This window comes from Nematolebias whitei, chromosome 16 (genome assembly GCF_014905685.2).
Source record: "Nematolebias whitei isolate Nwh7 chromosome 16, NemWhi1, whole genome shotgun sequence".
NCBI lineage: Eukaryota > Metazoa > Chordata > Actinopteri > Cyprinodontiformes > Rivulidae > Nematolebias > Nematolebias whitei.
The window spans coordinates 20,454,744-20,475,117 of NC_056513.1; positions in this window are offsets into that span (position 1 = coordinate 20,454,744).

The following is a 20,374-nucleotide window of genomic DNA, read 5'->3' on the forward strand; positions in this document are numbered from 1 at the left end:
AATATTTTGCTGTGGTCTCATACTATGTCTAAGAGATGTTCATAATTGCCCATGCATTACATAAATGTAATGTGTGCAATGAATGTCCACGGTTCATTTCCTACTGTGGTGACATTAACTTCCACTTCTCATCTTTAAGGCAAAGTGTACAACTGTTAATTCTGAGATTACTTGGAAACAGATTCAGTGGTGCAACAAGTGCATGCTTTTGAAATTAAGCATTCAATCAGTCCACTATAATTTGCCAACCTCTTAATCTCTGCTTAATGGTGTTTCCTTTGTTAGTGCTCATGCGTTTCACCTCTTCATATGCATCCATGAATATCCATTGCTCCTCTGGAGAAAAGTGGGATGCACACATCTTGCTGTCCATGTTAAATCAAGAAATCTGTGATTCACAGAGTGGGTCTTATAGGAAAACCGTGAACCTGCTATCATCCAAAATTATTTACACCTGACTTGAATAGAGGTCCAGTTTAAGCGTGGCTTGACGTTTGTGCAACCAATTGTTTGCAAGTTCAAGGATTGTTTAAGTGCAGCTTCCTGCCGGTATCCTGCGTGTATAAATCCTACTTTTGTGCAACAAGTCTCAGAAGGTGGAAGTTCGTCACTAATTTAATTGTTGGAATGAAGTTTACAAAAGACCCAAACGACTGATATGTAAATGTCCACTGTAATTTTAGTGACATTGCATTCTATACTAAAACTTAATGGATGTTCAACAGTAGTCCCTAAATATTTGATTCACAACCAGTGTCATATTGACTTTTGTTTTCACATTTAGACTTTTTTTTGTACATTTGACTGTTGTTGTGATCCATAAAAACAAAAAGTGTAAAGCAAGGTTTTCTTTATTTTTAGGGTGGTTGGCAAACAAATTGGTAAACTGTTTTATCAGCTGACAGGAGATTTGGCTCACGAGTTTGATTAAACAGTTAAAGACAGTCTAGACTCAGGAGGCACATTTTCCAGCATTTATTCAAATGGCTTATTGTTTCTCACTTGTAGGTCAATGAAGCTGTTTCCTAAATTAATTTAACAATCAATAGCATTACAACAATTATGTATCTCACAGATAGGAGTGAAGTTGATTTTACAGTATGAAAATTGACCATTTTATACTTTTTTATCATTTGTATTAATACTAATCAAAAGAGATATTGATAAACAATTTATTATACAAAGAAAGTTGAGATACAAATAATAATGTCAAAACAGTTATTTTTTTCAGGTTTTGGTTTATTTAGTTAAATTTTTAGTAGATGTTTATGCATTTTGGGCTTTAAAAAAATTCCCAGCTAAATAAATTTTTTGCACATGATCATGTTGACTACTTGTGCTTTCTTTTGATTCCTGCTACCTTTGCTTAACAACATCCTTTTCATCGCAGTGTGTGACCTATTCTATTCTAAAGTCCTACTATTTTTCAAATAATTTTGCCTCTTCTAATTTTCTCCTGTCCGTGGGGTGGCTGTGGCTGAGTGGTTAGAGCAGTCGTCCTCCAATGCAAGAGTTGGGGGTTCAATTCCACCAGCAGTCACATGTTGATGTGTTCCTGGGCAAGACACTGAACCCCTTATTGCCTGTGTGTCCCATCGGTGTATGAATGTGATAAAGCACTGATTATTTTTTGTATAGATTCAAGGATTCAAGGTTCTTTGTTGTCATTCGTGTCACATGTGGTACATGAGGTGGAAAGAACTTGTGTACACAGGGTCCCAGTCACATCCAACAAAAGTGTAAAATGTAAAAGAAAAACAGTAATAAGATCTAAGAAATGAACTAAGAAAAGTGTTAACTAAAAATACACTAAGCACTATAACATAAAAACAATACAGCGAACAGCAGCACGAACATGAGTCTGTGTGAGCAGATGAGCATGAATGAACACAGCAACATAAAATAAAACAGCAGCATCATATATTTTTTTTTTCCCACAGCGATTATCCTGGTTAGAGATTCATGAGTCTAGCAGCCTCAGGGTAGAAGCTGTTCCTCAGTCTAGCGGTTCTACACTTAATGCTCCTTAACCTCGTTCCTGAGGGGAACGGGGCAAAAAGTGTGTGTTCTGGGTGAGTGGGGTCCTTCATGATGCAGGTGGCCCTCTTCCTGCATTTATTTGGATGTGTAGATGTCTGTGATGGTGGGGAGGCTATGGATGGGTAAATGAGGGCACAGATTGTGTAGTAAAGCGCTTTGAGTGTCTTGATAAGCTAGAAAGGCAATATATAAGTACAGTCCATTTACCATTTAGAATTTTTTTTTAGTATTCAACTTTCATTTCTTGGTAACTAAATTATAAAAAAAAAGAATCAGGCAATAATTCATAACAGCACAACAATTCAGCATGTGCTCTCATTTTCTCTTTTTATTACTTTTATTCCATTATATAACCTTTGTCAAACGATGTTTTAACTTTTACTAATAAAATAATTCCCTCTCTGTGGTGTGTTATATTTAGAATTGAACAAGAAAAAATAAGAAAATTGGCTTTCGGCTCTCTGAAAGGCTCATTTAGTTTGGAACTTTGCACCATTTTGCATAAAACAAACTCATAAATAAAAATAGCATTGTATAATTTGATTAAAAAACGCCACTCTTGTTATGTTTACGCTGAACAGTTAAGCCGAATAAAGATTTGTTTTTTAAATGCCACACATGTCTTTCTAACAATCCTAAACAGGACAATAACACGCTAACCCAGACTGCAGTTGGTGGTTAACTATGATACAGTTAGCACACCTGCTGTGTAGTTTGGGAAAAAGTGAACAGATCCTTAAAAACTTCACCCACTTCTCAAAAGCAAATGTATAAAATGGTCGAATCCTTCTTCTCAGCATTGTGATAAGTGAGCTAGAAACATTATTTTAGACCCACATCATTCAGTCTACAAAGAGTTTTTTTCTTGTTTAAAAAAGATCAAGTCAGTAAAGATGTACAAATATTGTGTTAACACATATTTTTAATAGCTGCATTTAAACCTGAATCATGAGGTCATGTTGCTATAAACAGATTTAAATGCAAACACAGCAGTCCCAGCTGTCTGGATGACTATATAAAAAGTAACACATCAGGTCATCTCACCGTTATGATTACCCGTCATATACTGTAATTAGCACTGCCGAATTATGGTCTGGAAATATCTGATGGAAGACAGAGTTGTCTTCAAGCTTGGTGATGCTTTCATTTTACATCCATGACCAGATATTTAACAAATCTAAGGCTCAGTGTTGCATATATTCTATCAATTCTTGATTTTTCATTCTGTATTTTATGTTTTGAGAAAACTTTTGTTGACAGAGTTTTCTGACAAGCTTGTCACACACTATGGCCGTTTTCCATCAGACCCTGCTGGCTCCAATAAAGTCGTAAAACTCAAATACAGCTGCATGGGGAAAATCTGTTGCGCCTCTGCCGCCATTATTCCCATATTTACTGAGCTACGGAGCAATATGTAGAACAATTCATCACTTAGACACATCCCAAACTACTTCAATTACACTTAAAGCTTTGTCTTCTCCTTCCACCACCTGCTCCCACTGTTTCCTTTGTAAACCAGATTGAGTAATTTTTAAATATCTGCTCACCATATGCTAAGCTAGTCTGTTGTCCCACATTTTTTTCATGGCACACATTCCTGATGCACAGTTTGATGCACCAATTAATTGCCATTTCTTTTACATTGCTCTCTAGTTGACACACGTGCCCTTATAAATGTATAAACAGATGTGGGATTTCTATTAGCACAGTGTCTCTCTCAACCAACCCCCCGCTACACACACATACACACACATACTAAAGCCTCCAGCTAGTTGAAATGGTTCTGGTATAGTGATGAGAGTGATTTGTCATGTTACAGAAGCAACATTCTTGCCTAAAGGGATACAAAAGCACCCACGCATATTCCTAAACACAAGACGCAAACGCATTTAACATGCGACTCTTTCAACACCAGCCTGTAACGCCAAGGGGAAGTCAGTTCAACTGTATTGTTTTCTTTTGTAAAAGCATTTTGTTTTTATTTTTGATGTATGAAAACTGCTTTTAGTGCAGATGGCAGTGACCCTAAAAAGGGGGAGGGGAAAATTGGGAATAAAGGGAGACACTTTACTGTAATCCTTTGAAGTGGAGATTAATAAAGTTGTTGCAAACAGTCAGGAACTTGCATACAGTGGGTAGCACTAAAAAAAAAAAAACTCAGTTTGAAGTATAAAGAGAAATTACTCAGTTGAAAATACACTTCCTGGCCCAAAAAAAAAAAAAAAAAAGTTGCCAACTGGATTTAACTAAGCAAATAGTTACGAGCCTCCTATTGGATAATTACTGCATAAGTGATTATCGTTCAGCTGGCAACAAGTTATTTAACCCCAACTGGTGCAATGAGTTGCTTCTCATTTCTTAAACAACCATGTTGATACACACATCACATAATCGTGGAAAAGATATCAGTCTTTTTGAGAAGGGTCAGATCATTGGCATCAAGCAGAGAAAACATCTAACGAGATTACAGAAACTATTAAAATTGGGTTAAGAACTGTCCAACGCATTATTAAAAACTGGAAGGATAGTGGGAACCCATCGTCTTTGAGGAAGAAATGTGGTCAGAAAAAAATCCTGAATGATCGTGATCGGCGATCACTTAAACTTTTGGTGAAATCAAATGGAAAAAAAACAACAAAAACATCACTCAGGGCTATGTTTAATAGTGAAAGTAAGAACATTTCCACATGCACAATGTGAAGGGAACTCAAGGAATTGGGACTGAACAGCTGCGTAGCCTTAAGAAAACCACTAACCAGTGAGAATAACCTAATAAAAGGCTACAATTTTCTAGGGAGCATAAAGATTGGACTCTGGAGCAATGGAAGAAGGTCATGTGGTCTGATGAGTCCAGATTTACCCTGTTCCAGAGCGATGGGTGCATCAGGGTAAGAAGAGAGGCAGGTGAAGTGATGCACCCATCATACCTAGTGCCTAGTCATCAATGCAAGATCTTGGTGAAAAATTAATGCAACACTGGATGTAAATAGATCTTGTGGCATTGCAGAAGCTTATCCAAACAATGCCACAGCGAATACATGTTGTAATCAAAGCTAAAGACGGTCCAACAAAATATTAGTGTGTGACCTTTTTTTTTTGGTGGCAACTATAATTTTTGGTCAGGCTCAAGGTTCTTTATTGTCATACACATCACATGTAGTACATGAAGTGGAACACAATTGTGTACTCCAAGTCCCAGTTACACCCAAAAATAGCAAGTATATAAACTATTAAAAAGTAACAGTATAAAAGGATCTAAGATATATGCTAAACAATAATAATATAGCATATTATGGTGTATTAAGATGGTTGTACTGTAGATATTGCAACAGAGAATGTCATCATGTCCGGTCATCAATGAAAATAGCCATAGAGTAGAGAACTTTTATCTTTAAGACCTACGAGCAGAATATGGAGTGACTTGAAAATGCCTAACTATGACCATAACTCAAATGCTTCTTGATAATTTAATATATATACATTTTAATGTGCAATTTTCCAGCAAATGTTGTCATCTATCATAATGCCCAGGAATTTGGCTTCATGCACTCTTTCTACATTTACATCCTTTATCTTCCCAGTCTGGGTGGTTTAATTTATTACCACTGTATCTGGAACTTCAAAACTGTTCATTTCAATATTCTTAGCCAATGTATGCATTTTTTATTTTAGCACCTCGCTGTTCACATCATATATATATATATATATATATATATGTATTATGTATCAGTAAAAGCCTCCCCATTTGATATAGTGCAACACCTAAACCTCTTTAAGCTTCTTTAATCAGTGTCCATCTATAACAAAATATATTAGGTGTGGTAGATACTAAGGAAAACAAACTGCCAACATGAAGTAAAATAGACGTGCACATGGATCTTTCACTATTGTGAAAAATGTGCAGAGGAAAATTTTAAAAAATCAGTTTATGGAAAAAGTCATACATATGTTTACATATGTTTCTGTAAAATGCAGCCATTACTATGTTGCAAGTGAAAAATGTCAGTGTGAACTTTGATAGTAAACCTATTCAACAGTCACCACTGAAATCAACCACAATATAAAGTTATCAAACGTACTTGTGGTTACATTTCCTGATAGGACTGTACTGATCTGCTGTGATTCTTTTCATGATTAATATATGACTCATCACCATCTGAGAAATATCAACCACTAATGTCTTTAGCTGATTATTATTAAATGGTCCAGTCACTGTTAGTGAGATTACCACACATTTCACCTTTTCGGTCATCATCAGTCCATGCATCTGGAGGCACGCTTCACCTATAAATCATTAGTGAAGGAGCTGGAAATTAGTCTAGGGGAATTTGGGAGTAGAAGGTAATTCATCTCTTCATGCAAAAACAGAGTGTGGCTTTGAGTTGTGCATTTACTACCATTTTCAAAGTAGTTCGAAACCCCTAATTATAGTATTTTGTGTTGACTATGTGTTATTAGTAGGTAAATAAAACAAACCATGCAATTCCATGTTTCATTTTCTCAGTGAACTGAGTCACTGGAAAATTATCCACTGACCTGCATGTTAGTAATACTGTACACTATAAAGAATGAGATGCTGAAGCTATTTGATATAAAGAAACAGGTTATGTGACAAAGGATTTATGCAGATGGTCAAAGTGAAACTAAGAAAAGGGGAATGACAGAAGCAGAAATGTCCAACAAACTGATGCTCAGCCATCCAGATCTAATAAGACCAGTGGATCTCGAGGCTCAGCAGGTGAAGTCTTTCAGCAATGAACAATGGATTAATGACATGCTGACTCATTGGCTTCTAGACTTTACAGCTCTTTGATAGCAAATAAACTTTGTAAAAACAAAACAAACAAACAAACAAGTAACTCAGGAAATAAAATCAAAAGTGTTCAGTTTCCAACATCTCCAACATGGCTTCATGTGCAGACAATGACAAGATGGATGGACACAATATGCTGAAATTCAATCTACTGCTGCTTATGACAGAGTTTTAAAGACACAGTATTAAAACATTTTAATAATCAACCCATGAAGCAGACGTGTATGATTGATGATGGACTATATACGGTATGACCTAAACTGCACCATGTGTCAAGAAAATAACTGACAAGTGAATAGTAGATTGATGATGAAATTAGCTAACAAATTTAAAACTGTTTGAATTAATCTATAAACTTTAGTTCAGTCTTTCAAAAAGATGATAAAAATTTTCCTAAATTGTTGTTCTCTCAGACCAGGATGGAGGTGACACTTAATAGTGCATAAAACTATTACTGTACATATAACATGTTTTTTTTTTTTTATTGTTGGAACATTAAAACACCCCATTGAATTATACTTTTATAGAGTAATCAAAAATTCTCAAATCTATATAAACAAACTTCATTACCCATAATCCCATCGCTCCCTTAAGAACTGAATCAGTGTATTTAACACATATTAATTTTAATTTACATTTGGAGCATCTTATGGGAGAAAAAATCAGCTACATATATATTTTTGTTCGTGTTTTTATTTTGGTGTCATCAATAAACATGATTTTTTTATTTTATTTTTATGACTAAGTCTAAAAATTCATCCATCCATTCGTTATCTTCAACTTGTTCCAAAGTTGGGTCGAAGCTTCACACTCTGATGCGAACCGCTCCATTGAGAGCTGAAGATCACAGCACGATGATGCCAACAGGATCATATTAACTGCAAAGTGCAGAGATGGAATCTTGAGGTCACCGAAACAGAATCACTCCATCCCCTGGCTGCACCAACAAATTCTGTCCATAAAAGTTATGAACAGAATCGGTGACAACGGGCAGCCCTGGCCGAGTCCAACTCCCACCCTGAAGGGGTCCGATTTACTGCTGGCAATGCAACCGAACTCTCGCATCGCTTGTATAGGGCCTGAACAGCTCGTAACAATGGGCCCCCAATCCCATACTTACAGAGCACCCCCCACAGTGTACCCCGAGGAACATGGTCGAATGCCTTCTCCAAGTCCACAAAACACATGCAGACCAGATGGGCAAACTGCCATGACTCCTCGAGGACCCTAGTAAGGGTAAAGAGCTGGTCCAGTGTTCCACTGCCAGGACGGAACCCACATTGTTCCTCCTGGATTTGAACCAACAATTGGCCTCGCTTCTCCAGTACCCCTGAATAGACCTTACCAGAGAGGCTGAGGAGAGTGATGCCCCTATAATTGGAGCACATCCTTCGGTCCCCCTTTTTAAAGAGGGGAACCACCACCCCAGTCTGCCTATCCAGTGGCACTGCCCCCGATATCCACGCAATGTTGTGTCAACCAAAACAGCCCCACAACATCCAGAGCCTTTAGAAAATCTGGGCAAATCTCATCCACCCCCAGAGCACTGCCGCCTCAGAGCTTTTTAACTACCTCAGCGACATTAGCCACGGTTATGGACAGACCAACCCCAATGTCCCCGGTCTCAGCTTCCTCCATGGAAGATGTGCTGGTGGGATTGAGAAGGTCTGAGAGTGAGAAGTATACCTTCAACCTCCCAACGACATCACTGGTTGAGGTCAACAGCAACTCACCTTCACAAATACAGTGTTAGTAAAGCACTGTTTTCCCCTCCTCACCCACCTGACGGTTTGCCAGAATCTCCTTGGAGACGACCTAAAAATCCATTTTTTGTTTTTAAAATGTATTTTCTCTGAATATTTTTCAAATGCTCCTATAACCTCACAGAAACATCCATTATGTTTTACCTGCTTACTCCATTTTGGGTCACGGGGGTCGCCGGTGCTCATGTCCGGCAATCACAGTGTGAGGGGCGGGGTATACCCTGGACGGGTCGCAAGTCCATCACAGGGCCACATAGAGACAAATGAGACAAACAACCATTCACTCTCTCACTCACACCTAGGGACAATTTAGAGTTACCAATCAGCCTAACATGCATGTTTTTGGCCTGTGTGAGAAAACCGGAGTACCCAGAGAAAACCCACGCATGCACGGAGAGAACATGCAAACTCCACCCCGAAAGGCCCCCCCCGACCGAGATTTGAACCAGGGACCTGCTCGCTGAGAGGCAGCAGCTCTACCAGTTGCGCCACTGTGCTGCCCTAAATTATATAATATAAAATATATACGTATTATTGATGGTTGATTGAACAGCATTAAAGTTTGCAAATATGCTTTTTACGCTTAATAAATTTGTTAAATCAAACCTTTGCTTTTGTCTATACATGGCAGATAATTCAAATTTTAACTTATCTAGTTTTTTAGAAAACAGAATTTTCCATCATTTTTGACCACATTTGTTTGTGACTACTAATAAGGAGTTTTAAAGTTTCATTTTGTCCTGTCAAATCTACAGTCCCCTGACTTCTTTAGGGATCAGCAGCCATCACAAGAAATGGCTTGAATAGGTATTCAATAGCGGGCAGCACGGTGGCGCAACTGGTAGAGCTGCTGCCTCTCAGCGAACAGGTCCCTGGTTCAAACCCCGGTCCAGGGGCCTTTCTGGGTTGAGTTTGCATGTTCTCTCCGTGCATGCGTGGGTTTTCTCCGGGTACTCCGGTTTCCTCCCACAGACCAAAAACATGCATGTTAGGCTGATTGGTAACTCTAAATTGTCCCTAGGTGTGAGTGAGAGAGTGAATGGTTGTTTGTCTCGTTTGTCTCTATGTGGCCCTGTGATGGACTTGCGACCTGTCCAGGGTGTCCCCCGCCCCTCGCACAGTGATTGCTGGACATGGGCACCAGCGACCCCCGTGACCCAAAATGGAATAAATGGGTAAAGATAATGGATGGATGGATGGTATTCAATAGCAGCAATAAGCAATTTTGAAAGAAGCAGAACGAGTTCTCAACAACGGGGACTAAACAGAATTCTAAAGCTTCACAAAATCCTTCCTGCTGTTTGGAAATGGTTGCAAACTGTGACAGGAAGAAGCACAGAGAAAATGAAAGCAGTTAGGAGGTAAAAGCAGTTTCAGAAAATCTAAACAAATAAAAGCCTTAAGGGAGAAAATCAACAAATGATAAAATAAGGTTTTAAAAGTACATAAACCCTACAAACTTTTAATTGTGGTCCAAAATCTCGCTCCAGTTCTTTCCTTAGTCCTTCTACTTTCTGTTAGATTTCATCAGCTGGCCCTTGACAGTTCTGGTCTCTTGCTTTCAGATTACACTACTCCCCATGGGCCAAGCCTTGCTCTATTATCTCTCTGTGTTTATCATCTTCCCTAGTCTGTTTTCTGTTCTCATGAGGGCCAAAGTCTTTGTCCTTTCATCTCTGTCTTCCATCTACTCTTTTCCGGTTTCTTGCCCACACCCACCACCTTGTCGAAGGGGCGGTAGAGGAGATATTGGGAAAATGTGTATACAGACACACACAAAAATAAAATAAAATACAACCTCTGATGTTCAGAACTATTTACAGTAGTCCAATATTTTTCAGTCAGGTCATCTGGACAGTTTCTTAAATAAACTGTCCAGATGACTGACTGAAAAATGTTGGATTTTATACCTGGATTATTGAGCATGGACTTTGTTGTTTTCAACCAGTTTGACAAGACTGTCAACACGGAAGAGGGCCGGCAATGGAGGAGGGGCGTACCAAAGAGACCATCTTATCACAAGCAGAACTGGTTTGTTCCACTTTGGATTATGCTGTTGGAGGAAGAATCAGTTTCGTTGTGTGTTTCCTTGACTGATGAAGCCTTCCGGATCGATGGCGAAATGTTTTAGCACAAAAAAAAAAGAAACTGTCCAGATGACCTGACTGAAAAATGTTGGATTTTATATATGGATTATTGAGCATGGACTTTGTTATTTGCACTAGTGTTTTACAGTGTGAGCTATGGGCACAAGTTATCAAATTTGGGTCAATGCTTAAGAATTATGAATCACACACAGTTGGATTTTAAAAACAATGAGTTTTTGATTTCTTCATTTTTTTTCACTGTTGACAGCAGGAGCCCTAAAATATACAGCCTGATTCCCAAACTACTAGTAAACACAACATACTGTAATCATTTTGGATATCAATCACACTTACAGAAAAAAAAACATGAATTATATGTTCTTAATATGTGGAAAATCACAAGATCAACTGAGATCACGTGATCATGTTGAAAATGTTCCAAAATAGCACAAAAAACATGCAACACAAAAGTTTTGCCTGTTGGCGAAATATTTTTTTGTTCCAAATTCACACTGAGAACATGTGTAAGACAAGGCAATTATGGCAATTGGGCAGGAATACATTTAGGTAAAACTAAAATAAATTAATAATGGTTCTATTACTTTTTTTAACTTTTAACACAATAAATATTATGTAAAATGCTTACTGTGGTGCTTAAAAGTTTATGAAGCCTTTATAATTGTCTATATTTCTGCATAAATATGACTTAAAACATTATCATATTTTCACACAAGTCCTAAAAATAGATAAAGAGGACCCAGTTAAACAAATGAGACAAAAACATTACAATTGCTCATTTATTAATTCAGGATTTTATCCAATATTACATATCTTTGAGTGGTAAAAATATGTGAACCTTTGCTTTCAGTATCTGGTGTGAACACTCCTGTGCAGCAATAACTGCAATTAAACATTTCTCTAACTGTTGTTCAGTCCTGCTCACCGGCTTGGAGGAATTTTAGCCCATTCCTCTGAACAGACCAGCTTCAGCTCTGGGATGTTGGTGGTTTCCTCACATTAACTGCTGCTTCAGGACCTTCCATAACATCTGGATTGGATTAAGGTCAGGACTTTGACTTGGCCATTCCAAAACATGAACTTTATTCTTTTTGAACCATTCTTTGGTAGAACCACTTGTGCGTTTAGGGTCATTGTCTTGCTGCATGACCCACCTTCTCTTGAGATTCAGTTCATGGACAGATGTCTTGACATTTTTCTTTAGAATTATCTGATATAATTCAGAATTCATTGTTCCATCGATGAAGGCAAGCCGTCCTGGCCCAAAGACAGCAAAACAGACCCAAATCATGATTCTACTACCGCCATGTTTCATAGATGGGTATGGTTCTTTTATGCAGGAATGCAGAGCTTTCCTTTCTCCAAACAATACTTTCCATCCATCCATCCATCCATCCATCCATCCATCCATCCATCCATCCATCCATCCATCCATCCATCCATCCATCCATCCATCCATCCATCCATCCATCCATCTATCATCTTTACCTGCGTCTTCCTTTACGGGTCGAAGAGGGTCATTAGTGCCCATGTCCAGCCATCACTGTGCAAGAAGTGGGGTACACCCTGGACAGGTCGCAAGCCCATCACAAGATCACATAGAGAGAAATGAGACAAACAACCATTCACTCTCTCACTCACACTTAGGAACAATTTAGTTACCAATCAGCCTAACAGGCATGTTTTTGGTCTGTGGGAGGAAACAGGAGTACCTGGGGAAAACCCACTCATGCACGGAGATAACATGCAAACTCTACCCAGAAAGGCCCCCAGCCTGGATTTGAACCAGGATGACCTGCTCACTGAGAGGCAGCAGCTCTACCAAGTGTGCTGTCCCATAACACTTTTCATTTAAACCAAAAAGTTCCATTTTGGTCTCATCCGTCCACAAAACTTTCCTCCATCAATCTTCTCGCTTGTCCACATGATCTGTAGCAAACTGCAGACAAGCAGCAATGTTCTTTTTGTAGAGCAGTGGCTTTCTCCTTCAACCCTGCCATGCACACCATTGTTGTTCAGTGTTCTCCTAACGGTAGACTCATGAAAATTAACATTAGTCAATGTGAGAGAGGCCTTCAGTTGATTAGAAGTTACCTTGGGGTCCTTTGTGACCTCGCTGACTTTTATATGCCTTGCTCTTGGAGTGATCTTTGTTGGTCAGCATTGCTTTTGTATTTTTCTGACACGTCTTGTCACTTCCTATTGTCTTCAACTAAGTTTTGTTCTGCCACTTTTCTGCATTTGTCTTTTTTTAGTTCTTAAAAGAAGAATACTACTGTAAAAGGTAAAGAAATCAAGAGCTTGCTTTTAGTGTATCCTGTAACTCAGTGGAGTGTTCCTGCTGACTTGGCAGTAAAGGCCGGTTAATGACCAGTATTAATGAAACTTCCTAGCTTTATTACACTCATCTGACCACACGAGCAAACACTAAGACAAATGCACAGTTACCTTTCTTGTAAGACACACACACACACACAAAAGGTTTTCATGATGAAGCAAGAAACTGTTTTATATTTTAATCTATGAGTCCAAAGTACACATTTCCAGAATGTTAGTCAAGATACTCAGTTGCAAAGTTCTGATGTGGAAATCTATGGTAATGGCTATGTTTATTTTTCCACAGATGATTGCTTAATGTTTATTCCTTTACGTTTCACAATTTTTGTAAAAGAAGAGCCACTGTATATTGTTTGAATATTGCAAAAATATATATTTCACTTAAGTCTTCTGGGTAAATAAATCGGTTTCCTGGACATTTTTCACTGTACACATTTGTTCTTGGCTCTTAGTGTAACTATACATAATCACTCCTGCCCCAAGGAAGAAAAGAGTCCTCTGTTAATCGTTATAATGGGGTCCGCAGGGATTGGTGAAGGAAAATATAGAGTTAGAGAGGAGCTGCAGGGATTCTGGGAGCAAAAAATAATGGCAGACAGAGGAAGACAATGATAGAGGCAGAGGGAGAGTTATGGAGCATATTATATGAAAGAATTCCGACTGAAAAATAAAAAAATTCAAAGGAAGTGGGAATCGTAAGACACTTGAAAAGAGCACAGCAGAGAATTTATTCATTCTGAGCTGAAAGTCAGGTTAGTTTTTATTTTACTCAGAAATTACTCCAAAACTAAAATTTACCGACTTAAATTTAGTGGCAAGTCAAAAATATGGTAAGATAGTGAACAGTGGAAAAAAATCCAGACCTTTGTGTCAAGAAATGCAACAACAACAAGAGAAATATTCTAGTGCAGCATCTCCAGCAGGTAGTTCATCAGCCTGCATAATAACAGGAGCATCTGAGACACACATTTGATAACAACGGCCTAATGAAATTCTCCCTGCACTTTAATAAGTGAAATCAACTCACAGAGGAAGGTTAGGGCGTGCAAGAACTTTAGAGGTAAGCAGAGAAAGAAAAGATAAGAAGGCAGCAACTCATATGCAGCCAAGAAAACCAGAAGTGATTAGGGAATAAACTGGAAGCAGGAAATGAAATGAGAGGCTCAAAATGGTTGTCAGAAAGGAAAATGAAAGATGTAGCTGATGTAAGACCTGGACAATTAGCTGAGAGGAGCAAGAGTCTTATTATAAATCACAATACCATGACCTATTAGCTCAATACAATCCCTTTAAGATCTCTGCAGCATAGACATCTTTAAAACATTGCCAAGTTTATGCAAAATACAGTTCTTTTGTGCAATTCACTTCCTTTGCTTCCTTCCTGAAGTTGATAGACCAATAAATTTGAGATTTTGTTCAGAATTTCGGTTTTAGCCCGGATTCAGAATCATTGCGTGAAAGAAAAGTTTACTTAGCAAATAATTGTAAGCTTTCGTTTCTCAGTGGCAACAGATATAATCAAATTTGTTGAATTTAATATTAAGAAAATAAAAGCTAAGCTAAAAAGTCTGAATTGGGCTGTTCACTTTGAGGCATTTCACTTTGATACAGGGGAGTAAACTGAAAAAAAAAATGACACCGACAGTGAGATCCATCGATCCACCCTCTGTTTATTTAGTAGGAATGATGGAGCAACAGCTTATACAAAAATGTATCTTCTAACAGGATTTTGTTTGTATATTGACTCCAAGTGGCAGATTGAAGGAATGACAGAGACAGATATACAAAAATAAGTCTTTATTTACAGGTGATCAGTTCTGGGTGAGAATGTCTTTGTTGTATGAGCCAGAGTGGAGATCTGTGAGGTCCTAGGTTCCAGGAGGTTCAGACTTGCGGAGATATAAGCAACGTTGCAGAGAGGAGCAGGCTGAGTTGAGGCAGGATGTTGATGGTTCAGGCTGAAGGCTTTGGGTTGTAGTTGGGGCACCATCAGAATGAGTTGAGGTCTTGAGGAGCAAAGAGGCCTTGGAAGGCTGGAAGACTCCAGGACTTGGAAGTCGCTGCAGGATATCACAAACACTATCTTTTTTAGAAAACACAGTGTCCGAAGACAATTTAGAGGCTTTTGGAAGGATAATGTCTCAGCACTGAAGGAGTGACAGGCAGAGGCTTTTATGCTCCTGCAGAGTCGTCCTCCAAATCAGGGTCACGAGTGTAGAGTTGGCTGATTAGTCACTGCTGTGGCTGTCGGAGTGAGTGTGGCTGGCAGAACCTAGACCTCCCATATCTTCTAAGTAAGCTCCATGGTATTCCCAAACTAGAAGAGTGATACAGACCTCCCAGCATGTCCTACTGCTGTCCAAAGGTCTCCTGCGGTTGGGACATATCAATAGTACCTCCATACAACAGCATCTGCAGATCTTTATACCAGTTGCCAAAAACAACTTAACTGGTCCATTTTATTGCAGAAGTGGTTGTGCTCAATGAGTTATCTTAAGATTTGCCTATTGGTTTGTGTCCCTTTTCATCATGAGACTGGTAAAATGTCTACCTCTGCCACAGTCGTTCAAACATTTTGCCACTCTGTTCTACTGTCACTCATGAACAAGATCCCAAGATATATTGAGCAGGTCAAACACAGCTATGTGCACATCATCTTTGTCAAAAATCTGATTTAGTATTGGATTGTGTACATTGCATAAAACCCTGGATTGTGTGTGTTTGAGCTGTTTGGCAGTTTTAATTCAATTTAATTCAAAAATACTTTATTAATCCATAAGGGAAATTAAATGTTGTTGTAACTCGTTACCCTCGCTTCATTGAGATATTATAGATACTGATGGCTGTAGGCAGGAAGGATCTCTTGTAAGAAATGGCCACAGATGCCGTCCAATCCGTCCACCCGGACTCTGATGGCGTCCGGTTCCACTGGGCTGCAGGACCACCCGAATGCCAAGCAGAACTCCTCCCTGAGCGATGGATCCCTGAGCATTTTAATTAAATAAACAAACGAAGATTTGGCAAATAAGTTCAACTTACACAACATTTTTTTTCAGTGTTGAATTTTAAACCATTTTGTATTATGCACAAGTAGTGCCTTTTTTTAGTAGGTGAGCTTGTGCAGTACATCTAAATGAGCAGTCATCTCTCTTCTCCCCTCTCTTTCTCTTTTTCAAAAATCCATTTAATGGGCAAAAGCTTGGGAAGTGCACTTAGGGCACCTCAAAGGGGAAAGCTGTCACTTTCAAATCCCAAACAAGATAGAGGCCAATTATGAAGTGAAAGTTAATGAGACACACATTCACCTTCTTTAGCCACTAATTGTCCCAGTGGAGCTCTGCAATGTCCAAACACTGAGTTTGCACTTTAAAAGTCCCAAGTGGGTGTAAGTGTTATTCTATAAATTCAAAACAATATGTTCATCCTAAGAAATACTATAAAAAAGGCAATTTAACCTGAACCATATTAACCCCCCCCCCACACACACACACACAGTATCAGTAATAAATAATTAGTGCACATTATGTGTTTCTCACAGGAAATCATAATACTGCTGTTATCTCAACAATTTTAAATAAGTGAATTTGTTTTTCCATTAACTGTCATGACTGCAATGGTAATCGTTTGGATATGGAATGGCAATTATGAGTATTGCACCACAAGTATAAGTTACACATTATGTGAGATGAAGAAATTGCTCTGACATCTTGTCACAATATAAATGGTATAGGCAGTTGCTTTAGTGAAAAATGAAGCCAGACCCACATGCCAACACCAGTCAGCATAAAGCCGAGGCAAACCAAATGTCATAACTAATGCCCCATGTTGTCGAGATTTCAAAACACTTGCAGTGATTGACGAAATGCTGAAAACCATTTACTGTATAGCTTTTTTTATATTTCAGAAAGAAAACGTAAGACTTGAGTATGTGTCTGACAATATAAATTACTTTAAACTTTAACATATTATAATTGGCCTTGGGTAGACAATTTTGTTCCACCTCATGTATCACATGTGATGCGAATGACAATAAAGAACCTTGAACTGTAATTCAGTCCAACTAAAAATAGTATCTTCAATACTTCTTTAAAGATATGCTTCTTAAATTCTAGACAAATTGCATAAATTACCCAAATACTGCATTATACTTATTCACCGTATATGCGGTCAGACAAAAGCAATTATTTTGGGGTCCCTCACTTAGAGATTTTATTTTGAAGTGAAGCATGGTCAAAATGATACCATAAAAAAAGAGTTTAACCAGGAAAATCCAGTGAAAACAACATAATCTGACTGAAATCAGCTCAGAGTCCCAACATGTCAGCAGCCAATATTCCCCTTGGACAAATAATTGAGAGACTTCTCATATCTGTTATAGGCAAAATGTATAAATGCATTCCTGAATCAAATTAAGCCCATGTCTTCTTTCTTCATACTTTGATGAATAAGATCAAATTCGTACGTTTTCACTCAGAAATAAATGAATATTGTGTCTGTAGTCCTGCATTCTTCTTGCTTTGTTTTGTCAGGAAGCAGAATAATACCTGTGTATTTACAGGATTGGTGGGGGCGGGGGGGGGGGGGTGTCTCAGTCCATTATTATTCCCTTTGTGCTGCACCTGCCTTAAGCCTGATTACCTTCCAATATCCTCCGTATGTACCGATAACATTCAAACTTCCTCCTTCCTCTTATTTACCAAGCCTGTCTCTTCGCTTCCATCCATTTTAGCATAGCTCACATAATCTTCAATCAGTCTTTTAATCTTTTCCTCTATCATCCCAAATATGTATACTTGTATACATGTTTAGCTATGTATGTATCTATTTATGCACGTGTATCGATGCATATCTTAGATCTTTTAGCGTACCATTTGGCATTTGTTTAGCGTATATCTTAGTGTATATCTTAGATACTTATTTACTGTTTATTTTTATACTTTCTATTTTGCTGGTTTGGGGTGTAACTGGGACCCTGTTTACATAATTTTGTTCAGCCTCATGTACCACAAGTGGTGGAAACAACAATAAAATTGACTTGAACAAAGAAGCTGCATCTGGCCTATTCAACCTCAAATGTTATCATCTTTGTTTATATATATATATATATATGTATATATATGTAGTAAGTTTCATTCGGCTGCATCCTTCTTCAGGGGTTGCCACAGTGAGCGAACTTGCAAGAAAGATTAGGCAATTGTTTTATGATGGAGGCCTTTCTGACACAAACTGGGCTGGAACCCACAACCTCAGGATTACAAGACCATGGCACTGCCCACCGAGCTACACACACACACACACACACACACACACACACACACACACACACACACACACACACACACATATATGTATATATTTATATATCACGCTTGAGTGTGTGTATAAATACATCTAGACGTTCTGTATATGCAGCCAATTGAAAATCGATACTAAGACTATCAAAAGGTATTAAACTATGTTTGTTTTTCAGATATTTTTGTGCACACATGCAGCATAAAGGCTGAAAGGTAGATATAATATAGTTTGCCTCATTAAAGGCATAAATGCTCATAAATCATTATAAAACATTGAAACTCCATTACTATACCATCCTACATGTCCTAAACAAGATGAAGAAGGGGCGCTAGTGTTTGAAGATGTTTCAAACTGCTTTTTGCATTGTTGGATGATGTAAACATGGGCTGGCATGAGTTTGTGGCATTATGTTAATTATGGCGGTTTTACGATACTGTAGACTATGTTTTGCTTTTATTTTAGCTCTAAAAAGACTATATATATATATATATATATATATTACCTAAATGTTCTTAACAAATAAAAAAAAAGTACAATATATGTTGTGTTCTAAATAACATTAAATCTACTATTTTGTTAATTTTATCAACATATAACTCTGGATATAAACAATATATTTAAATATTAATTATCAGGAATATTTATCAAATTTAGTGAAAGAAGATTTAATTTTTGTGTAAATTTCGGATCATATTTGCAACTAATCATTCCCAATTTCTTCTGAATGAAGCAAATGTGAAGCTGTGGCCTGGATATAGTCTGAGAAAAAATGTCTTCATGTATATGAAACTCAGGAAATATGTCCTGAAATGTATGTTCTAAGAGTCTAATGTAAAGCTGTCCATGAAGCACAGAGCTCCATGTTGTTTCACAACCAACAAGAGATTTCTGAGTTCAAGCAGAAGCTCCTCTGTGAGCTTCATTTGCATATGTCTGAGGAATACATGCCTGTATTTGCATAAGTATTGTCAAGTTTTCTATTTGTTTCCCAGTGATTTCCTTCATAGTTGAACACGATGTACATTTTGCTGGACCAAAAGCCAAACAAATACTTAATATGATGCATCTATTAATTTTGGGGGTTTAAAATGTAATTTTATTAAGAAACAGATGCTTCTGGTAAATTTAAACACTAAATATCTGATGTTTTGCCTTCCACTTGGCTATGATGGTTCTCTTGTTCTAGTGCCAATATTCTTTTTAAATACAATATGATTAGAACAAGTCACATGTAAGCTCACATATTTACACACTAGTATTTATTGGCTGCAAACTGATTCGCTTTTTCCAGTCTAGGTTATTTCTGCCTTCCTAAGCTATGACAAATGAAATGTGTTATTATTTATTTGGTAATAATTATTTTCATTCAGTTAGTTTTGATGTCTTATTCTTGTGAGGTAATTAGCCTGTAGCCTACAATCAGTCAATCTCATTATCATTTTGATATTCTACCTTTCATAGCTTTTTTTATCATGTTTGTTTTATTTTGTTTAAACATCCAATTCCCCATAGTTTCATCTTTAAAAAAATGTCTGATGTCTGCATGTTTAATCTCTGAGCTCTGCTCCATCAACAGCAGCTTCTTCATCTTTGGGGTATTGACCTTTTTTCTTATCTCTCCTTTTTGTGTGTGTGTGTGTCTTTTATTTTTTTATTTTTTTGTCATAACAATCATAAATAGATGATTTAGGTTTTTAACTATAAATCTAGGAGTCATAAAAATAGCTTATTTGCCTCATCTATTGCTGGAGGATTCTTTAATATTTTCAGTTCCAGTTTGGATAAATTTAACAACAAATATGTAATCTTAATCAGATGCTGGAAATTTTTTTAAATTTAATAAAATAATACTTGGGGATATATTTTATTTTACCATGAAAATATAAGCATTTTATTTTTTCTATTTTTTTGTAGTTTTTATTTTTATTTTTTTGGATGTTTAGTGTAAATTATAAAACAGGAGAAAAAAGCAAGCGAAAGTAAATGTTACGTACTCTTTCCCCAGGCTAAATATATATATA